General features: G+C 34.1%; 1 pseudogene; it reads right to left on the reverse strand.

The window, feature by feature from the left end:
* Positions 1-7,467, reverse strand: part of LOC106461697 — a 93,975-nt pseudogene that overhangs the window by 3,726 nt on the left and 82,782 nt on the right.

Below are 7,467 nucleotides of genomic sequence, written 5' to 3' on the forward strand. Positions count from 1 at the left end.
TTAAAATAGTAGGACTAGGGGACATAAATATAAACCATAGCAGAGTAGGAGTCATCTTTAGCTAAGACAGTTTAATTTTTCTAATAGAGTGTTTGGTCTTCGATATGGATTGCCTTTAGATGTAGTGGATGCAGTTAATTTACGGAAGTTTAAGAGAAAACGTGATAAATATTTGAACACTAAGGGTTAGCATTGGATGTTTAATTTCAGTTTTAAAGTTTGCTTATGTGGATGAGATGTCCTGAATGGGCAAACAATTCTGTTGTTGTCCTTAAATAATATGTATTTATGTTACAAGGAAGTGGTAAAGTTGATGGCATGAGGGTTGGTTGCCATACGTTCAAGGTATGTCAACAGAAATAGGTATAAAAATATTTACATTGTTTGGAGTGGCTCAGTAGTAAGTTTGAATGCTTATAAGGTTAAAAACTGGGTTTCGATACCCATGGTAGGTCTAGCACTGTTAGCCTATTGTGTAGCTTTATGCTTGATAACAAACAAACAAAAACCGTGTTTTAAGTTAAATAATTGTCTCACAAGTGTAAAAGATAAGATAGATCAAGCTGATAAAAGTGGTATTTACAAATTTTCTTGTGTCTGTTGTCTAGGTTATATTGGTCAATCATGTATAAACATAATGTACAGTTACCAAATCATGTAATTCAGTTCTATACTAATAATTTTTTTCTATGTAAGATTAGAGACACAGTTTGTTAGAAACTTGAACTCTTAGTTAATGTAGAATGCAAATTTATGAAATTAATGGACACTTGTTGGTTTCTTAATTTGATGTTTGCAGTTTGGTTAATGCAAGAACTGAATCCAAAACGATGTTGTTACCAAACACATCAATAAAGTTGGTGCAAGGGGAATCTTGTATGTTAGAAAGAACTGATTGTTAATACAAAGTGAACTTCACTAGGAAACCATTATAACTCAATAGCAAATGGTAGATCGAATGATAGATTGAGTTCAATATTTATTTTTTAGTAAAATAAAAAATAACATTATCTTTTATTCATTTTCAGTGTAAATATTTTTCAAGTTGATCATTACTTTATGACTTATAGCATAAGCTTATTTTTTAAAATGTCAAAAATTTAAAATATAGTACCTGGAAAATACTAACCTGACATATCCATGTTCATTTAGGTGTAAATTTAACCTAACCATCTATTCTATGTTAATGATTCTTTCTATTAACGAATTTCAGCAGTGTAGCTTTTGATTAGACCTGTTTACAGAGAATTTTTTTATGAATTCAATCCCTGTGGGAGGGCCCCCCAGTGGCACAGCGGTATGTTTGCGGACTTACAACGCTAGAAACCGGGTTTCGATACCCGTGGTGGGCAGAGCACAGATAGCCTTTGTGCAGCTTTGTGCATAATTAAAAACAAACAAACAAACTTCCCTGTGGGAGATATTAGAAATAGCCCAAATACTGCTTCTTTTACCAAATAAATATCTATGTTTATCGAAGATTACCAACCTTTTTCAGAGAAACCAGGCTCCAATTCTTCAACATCGTATCCAACTTTGGTTTTATTAATGTTGCACTTTGTATTTAACTCATTTTTTATTTGTTTGAGATTCTGGTTGTTCATAGCTGGTCCACCACTACTAGTGGAGTACAAAGGATTGTCAAAATGTTGGGGATCTATGATTAAACAATATCATTTCAATGAAGAAATAGCAGAAAGCCTCTTTAATTTATTTATATTAAAACAAAATAATCAAACTAAAACCATTCATAAAAATCATTCATAAACAAATCAAATCTTTTTATTATTTTTTTAGTATCTGATTTATTGCATTGAACAAAACTTTAAATGAACAGTAATTAAAATGAATTGTGCTAAAGGTAACATTTTCATTAATCGAAAATGTATTTCCAATAATACTTACCTCTTCTCAGACAGTCACACTACAGCTATTATTTGACTGCCAGGGTTTCTTCCTTTGTCCATCTAAGCATTAGTCTGATTTTTTTCTCGCTTACTCTTGTCTTTTATACCCCACTTAATTGCCTTTGGCGATATTTGTTTTATCACACTCTTCACCTACATAAATGTGCTCTTTATCCTGGTACTGCTTACAATGACCTCATTCAGATAATGTTATCACTTTTTCAAGACTGACTCAATTCACAGTTTCTAACACTGGCTCTTTCTAGGGAGAGAAAATGTTAACTTCCTAAACATACTTACCTCCTCCCACACTACCGCTAGAATCCTACACTGATAAGCTGGAGAGGCTGGTGAGGGCATTATCCATACAGAAAGTGTCTGCATAGATCATGGATATGTCAATAGAAAACTGGAACCCTAGTGGTGGGAACTGCACTACGTACATAACAGGTATGCTCATCACCTGAAACTGAATTCATCTATTGTGGGTGGTATGTTACATGATTTATCATCACTATTGGCCAAGCCCCAAACAGATAGGTTGGAATTATAGGGTCATTGTCCCTATATCCTACGTTGGTGGCTAGGGAAATTGGACCACCGTAGAGTGACGCAATCCAAGCCATCGGAATCACGATGAGAAGAAAAGCAATACCGAAGTGGACAAACCCTCTTCTCAACCTGAAGAAGTCAAATAGTAGAAACAAATGCCAACTCAGAGTGAGAAATGAGTCACCTGTGAACCTCGGAAAATCTAGGAATTGATATAGATAAGAAAAATCGATGACAGGACACCATTCTCCTGTCTTCTTGGGTCAAAAAACCGACAGGAATAACATCCTGGACCCTCAGAACAACTAAACTCTGATAACCCTGGAACTAAGTTCCAAAATATGAAGATCTGTGAGAGATGGAATCCTACAGGTTGGGTGGGTAATGGGAATGAAGATGTGAACTGAATGACTAATCCTGACTCAAGGACCTATAGTTCCCATGGATCCATGATTAAGGTTTACCACACATTCAGCAATTCTGAAGACATACATTAATCATTGATGATGATGGCAGTGTTCTGAACGACCAGCAGAACCCTTGAATATGAACATAATCTTCTCAGGATTCCAATGAACCGAGGGCTGATGTCAGGGTTGGAACCCTCGAATAGGGGCGGAACTATGACCCCCTGTAGAAGCCAATGAAAGTCGAAATGCCAACGACAACAGGGAGGAATGTAGAAGTCAATATTTGAATCAATGTGCATGCTAACAGTGGATCCAGCTCATCTTGATACTGAGAGTCTTACAACAAAGGTTAGTTTTAAGAAAACAACACATTGGACTTTAGAGCTGTAGAGGATAGAGTTACTACTGTCCCACCAGGGGGCATTGATCTATTCAGGTTAATTATGAAGTCCACTCTAGAACCCTAAATTTCTAGGAACAGATGTATTCTTTGAGAGTCAGAATATGCTTTCACCTGGTGGGGTAGGCTAAATCACGTTGTTCTGACAACTGTATGAAATACGGCATAGCTGTCCCTTCACGTATCTGAGCAGTAAGCCTTCCTGCATGAACCAAAATATCAGTGGATGGAGGGAAACTAAGTATTTGCTCCCATACCTTTCAGCAATCAAATAAGGTGCAGGCTCAAAGTAACTGGGAAAAGGCCCAAAACATCACACATTCGACGAACCAAAAGAGCCCGAGGAAGCTTATCTCAAAGTGGCCTCTTGAGAAGCCAACATAATAAAAGAAAGTGCAGGAAAAACGTATCTGAATTCTCTCCAGAATGTCCAGGACCGCCGCCAATTGCAGCCTCAGAGCCCACAGAGGAACACCACTGAACCGAATATACGTTTTTATCTCACTACAATAAGCTCATTAGCACTCTCAACCAAGAGTAACTCCCCCACCACCACCACCGATTGTTGAGCAATGTTAGATATCAGAGGTGGGATAGAAGAGACTTGATTTGCCTCCATGCCAGAAATAATACTCCGATAATTCATGCTGAATATCGCCTTGTCAAACGAAAAAAAATTTTTCTATTAAAATCAAGTACGTAACATGAAGAACACTCAAAGTATCTAGTATCTTCTAACGATCGTAACACAGAGAAACCCGTTAGTGAACACTTTGTCGAGAAAAAGTGATAACATTATCTGAATGAGGTGCTTATATGCAGTACCAGGAAATAAGGCACAATGACGTAGGTGGGGAGTGTCACGAGACAAATATCGCCAAGATAAATTAAGTGGGTTGTTAAAGACTGGAGCGAACGAGAAAAAACAATGCTTAGATGGACAGAGGAAGAAACTCTGGCAGTCAAGTAATAGCTGTAGTATGAGAGGTGGTAAGTATGATTTGGAAATACAATTTCATTTCACTGAGATAAGCTAGTATTTTCTCAAATACTGACCTGTTATTACTTCTGGATTAGCTGTGTAGCTGAAAAAAAAGTAAACGATTTGAATGAAGAATCCTATCAAAAGAAAAATAGCTAATCTATTGATAGAAGCAATAATTATTCAACTTTGACAGGAACAATAGTTTTACTCATGGTTGATAGAAACAATATTTATTCATTGTTGATAGGAAAAATAGTTATTCACTGTCGCTAAGAGCAATAATTATTCACAAGTGATAGGAACAACAGTTGATCATGGTTGATAGGAAAAATAGTTATTTATTGATAGAGATTCTGAAAGTTTACAAGATAATACACTTGTATCCAAAAGTTGTGAAAAAATTTGTTTTGACCAGTAACAATTTATTCCTGAAATTCTGGGCAGAAGCACGTCTATCACGAAAACTTTTTCTAGTTATTATTTGAAAATTTTGAAAATCAAGAAAATGTAAAACCGAAACTTAACTCTTGATCTTTAGATTAAATTCTTAAAAAAACGAATTATTTAGGAATTTCAATTTTATGCATCATTAAATACCCTCAAATCTTCCACTGCTGTGTTTGTAGATAAATAACTATCCCACCACCAGGTTTATTTTTAGATACAAAATAATAAACAAAAAGCTATATGGTTGAATATTTCATTACTTATTTGAAAAACTTAAAAGTGGTAAATTTGGAAAAGTTTGAAGTGGGGTCTCTTTCCTCATGGTGGTACAAAATTCCAAACTTATATGGGGGTACTCTAAAAGGGGATAAGTATGTAAATTGAAAGAGTTAATGTAGATGTTACAAAGAACCTCATGATAACTAGCTGAGAACTGAACTTGAGTAATGTTAGCTTTTATCAACTCATCTAAGTCAGTGACAGAGACTGTGGTCTCAAAATTCAGTTCTCTGCTGGTCATAATGTAGCTTTTATTACTTAATATAAAGTTATACATTTCATTTTATAATCTCCTTCATTAAGTTGAGAAAAGCTAACCCAAGTTATCAATTTAATTTCAAAGTCAAATAGTTTCAAACAATGTTTTGAAAGGAAAAAGTATAAAGGTTTTCATGTAGCTAAAAATTGAATTATTTCGTTTTCCTACTCTAAGAGCTGGAAAAGATACTACTGAACAACTTTAAATTCTCTATAGAAGATTACAAGTGAGAAAGCAAATGATTAACCTGAAATAAACAAAGTAGAAAATATTTTTTTTAAACTGTTAACATCTGAATCTAAATAACAGCCAGGATGTCCCTCATTATATAGCTTTGTGAGAAGGTAATCGTTGGCCAGAGTGTCTCTCATTATGTATCCTTATAAGAAATTAGATGATGACCGGGATGTCCCTCCTTACGTTTCTTTATAACAAAGTAAATGGTAGACATAGGTGATCCATCAAGTATAAGACACTTAATTATACCAGAACCATGTTAATATTTATAAATTCAGATCTCCAGTAATTTAGTTTAGGTAAATGTTGTTTGGAGTAAAAAAACTTAGTCCAACTTTTATTAGTCCAATCTATATACTTACATGACATTAAGTAGTTCTGACTTGATTTGGCAAATTTTATGACGATAGTACACTATCAGAATAGGTACAAGTACTACCACTATCACCAGCAATATCACACATACTGTTAACCATAGGTTACTAATGGGCTTATCTTCAAATGTTTGGATTCTTCTTCCACTTAAGCCTTAAAACCAAATATAATAAATTCATGATGAGGTACATATATAAATCATATAGAAAATAGTTCAGAGAAGCAATTCAGTTACGTATTGTAGGATTACAAAATGAAACATTCTAACATTTAAGTTAGTTCTATGAGAACAAGATCATCTAGTGTAAAAGAACCTCAAATAAAAATATAACAGCATATTATTGCAATTACAAAGATCTTTCACAGGAAGAAAATATACACCATACTGTAACAATTACAGCAAGGCTATGTAACAGGAAGTAATTGTAAAATGTATTGCAACAATTACTACGAAATGATATATAACATGAAAGAATAATACAACATACTGCAGCAATTACTAAAAAGATTAGTGAGATATTTTCAGGTAAAACTGAGTTCATCTAAAAAGAAAAGGATAGGTTTGCTTAATAACAGGAAGTTCAAAAAGATATTTAAAAAGTAATTCTGACATTAACTGATTTTGAGAAAGAAAGAAACTCGACACAAATATACAAGGGCACAATGAGATAATCTTCATTCAAACTCACAAACACAATCAAAATTATGTGTGTATAAGATGTAGAGCAGTGCCTTTTACTACATAGTTAACTCTATGTACTCCTTGTACAACTTATAGAGGTGTTTAATAATAAATAGTTAATACATAATGAAAAATCCTTTAACAATGAAGCACAAATTTTAAAAAATCCTATAACAAATACCATGCATGATTACATCAAAATGCCCTTTCTTATTACCTATAATACTATATTCTTAGGATGTGTATATCACCTATGTTATTGTTGATTAATCCTACTGAAACATAAAGGATAGTATAACCTTGGGATATCACCTGACCTACTACTGCACAACGTGCAGCATTACAGTTATCACATTTATGGCAAACATATGTTATCTTCTTATGTCCTTATTTGATGCTTAAATAACCTAATTGAAAACTTGCATTTCAAATAAATAAATGAATAACTCTCAATAAAAGATTTAATATACAAATAAGCTCTTTAACATCAAAATGACCTCAATTAGAAGAAACATAATTCTCAACTGCATAACTTGTATACATACAACACCGACAAGGTTTGTAAGTCAGTACCAGAGCTCATCATGCCAGCTAGTTGGAAATGCAACACACAAAGTCTCAGATGCATGTCACTGTCAACAAGGCCTGTAAGTCAGTACCAGAATTCTTCATACAAGCTAGCTGGGAATGCAACACACAAAGTTTCAGTTACATACCACTGCCAAAAAAGGCCGATCAGTCAATATCAGAGCTTGTTATATCGGCTAGCTGGGTATAGAACACACAAAGCCTTGATCAAACCATATGTGTCATAATAATGTTCATCAATATGCAAAGACTCTCATTTCTTAACTGTACATCTCTCTTATACATTTGACAAATACTGAGAAATTTATTAAGAATATTGTTGCGTCAGCGAGGTCACGTGACTAGT

This window comes from Limulus polyphemus, unplaced genomic scaffold, assembly GCF_000517525.1.
Source record: "Limulus polyphemus unplaced genomic scaffold, Limulus_polyphemus-2.1.2 Scaffold40, whole genome shotgun sequence".
NCBI lineage: Eukaryota > Metazoa > Arthropoda > Merostomata > Xiphosura > Limulidae > Limulus > Limulus polyphemus.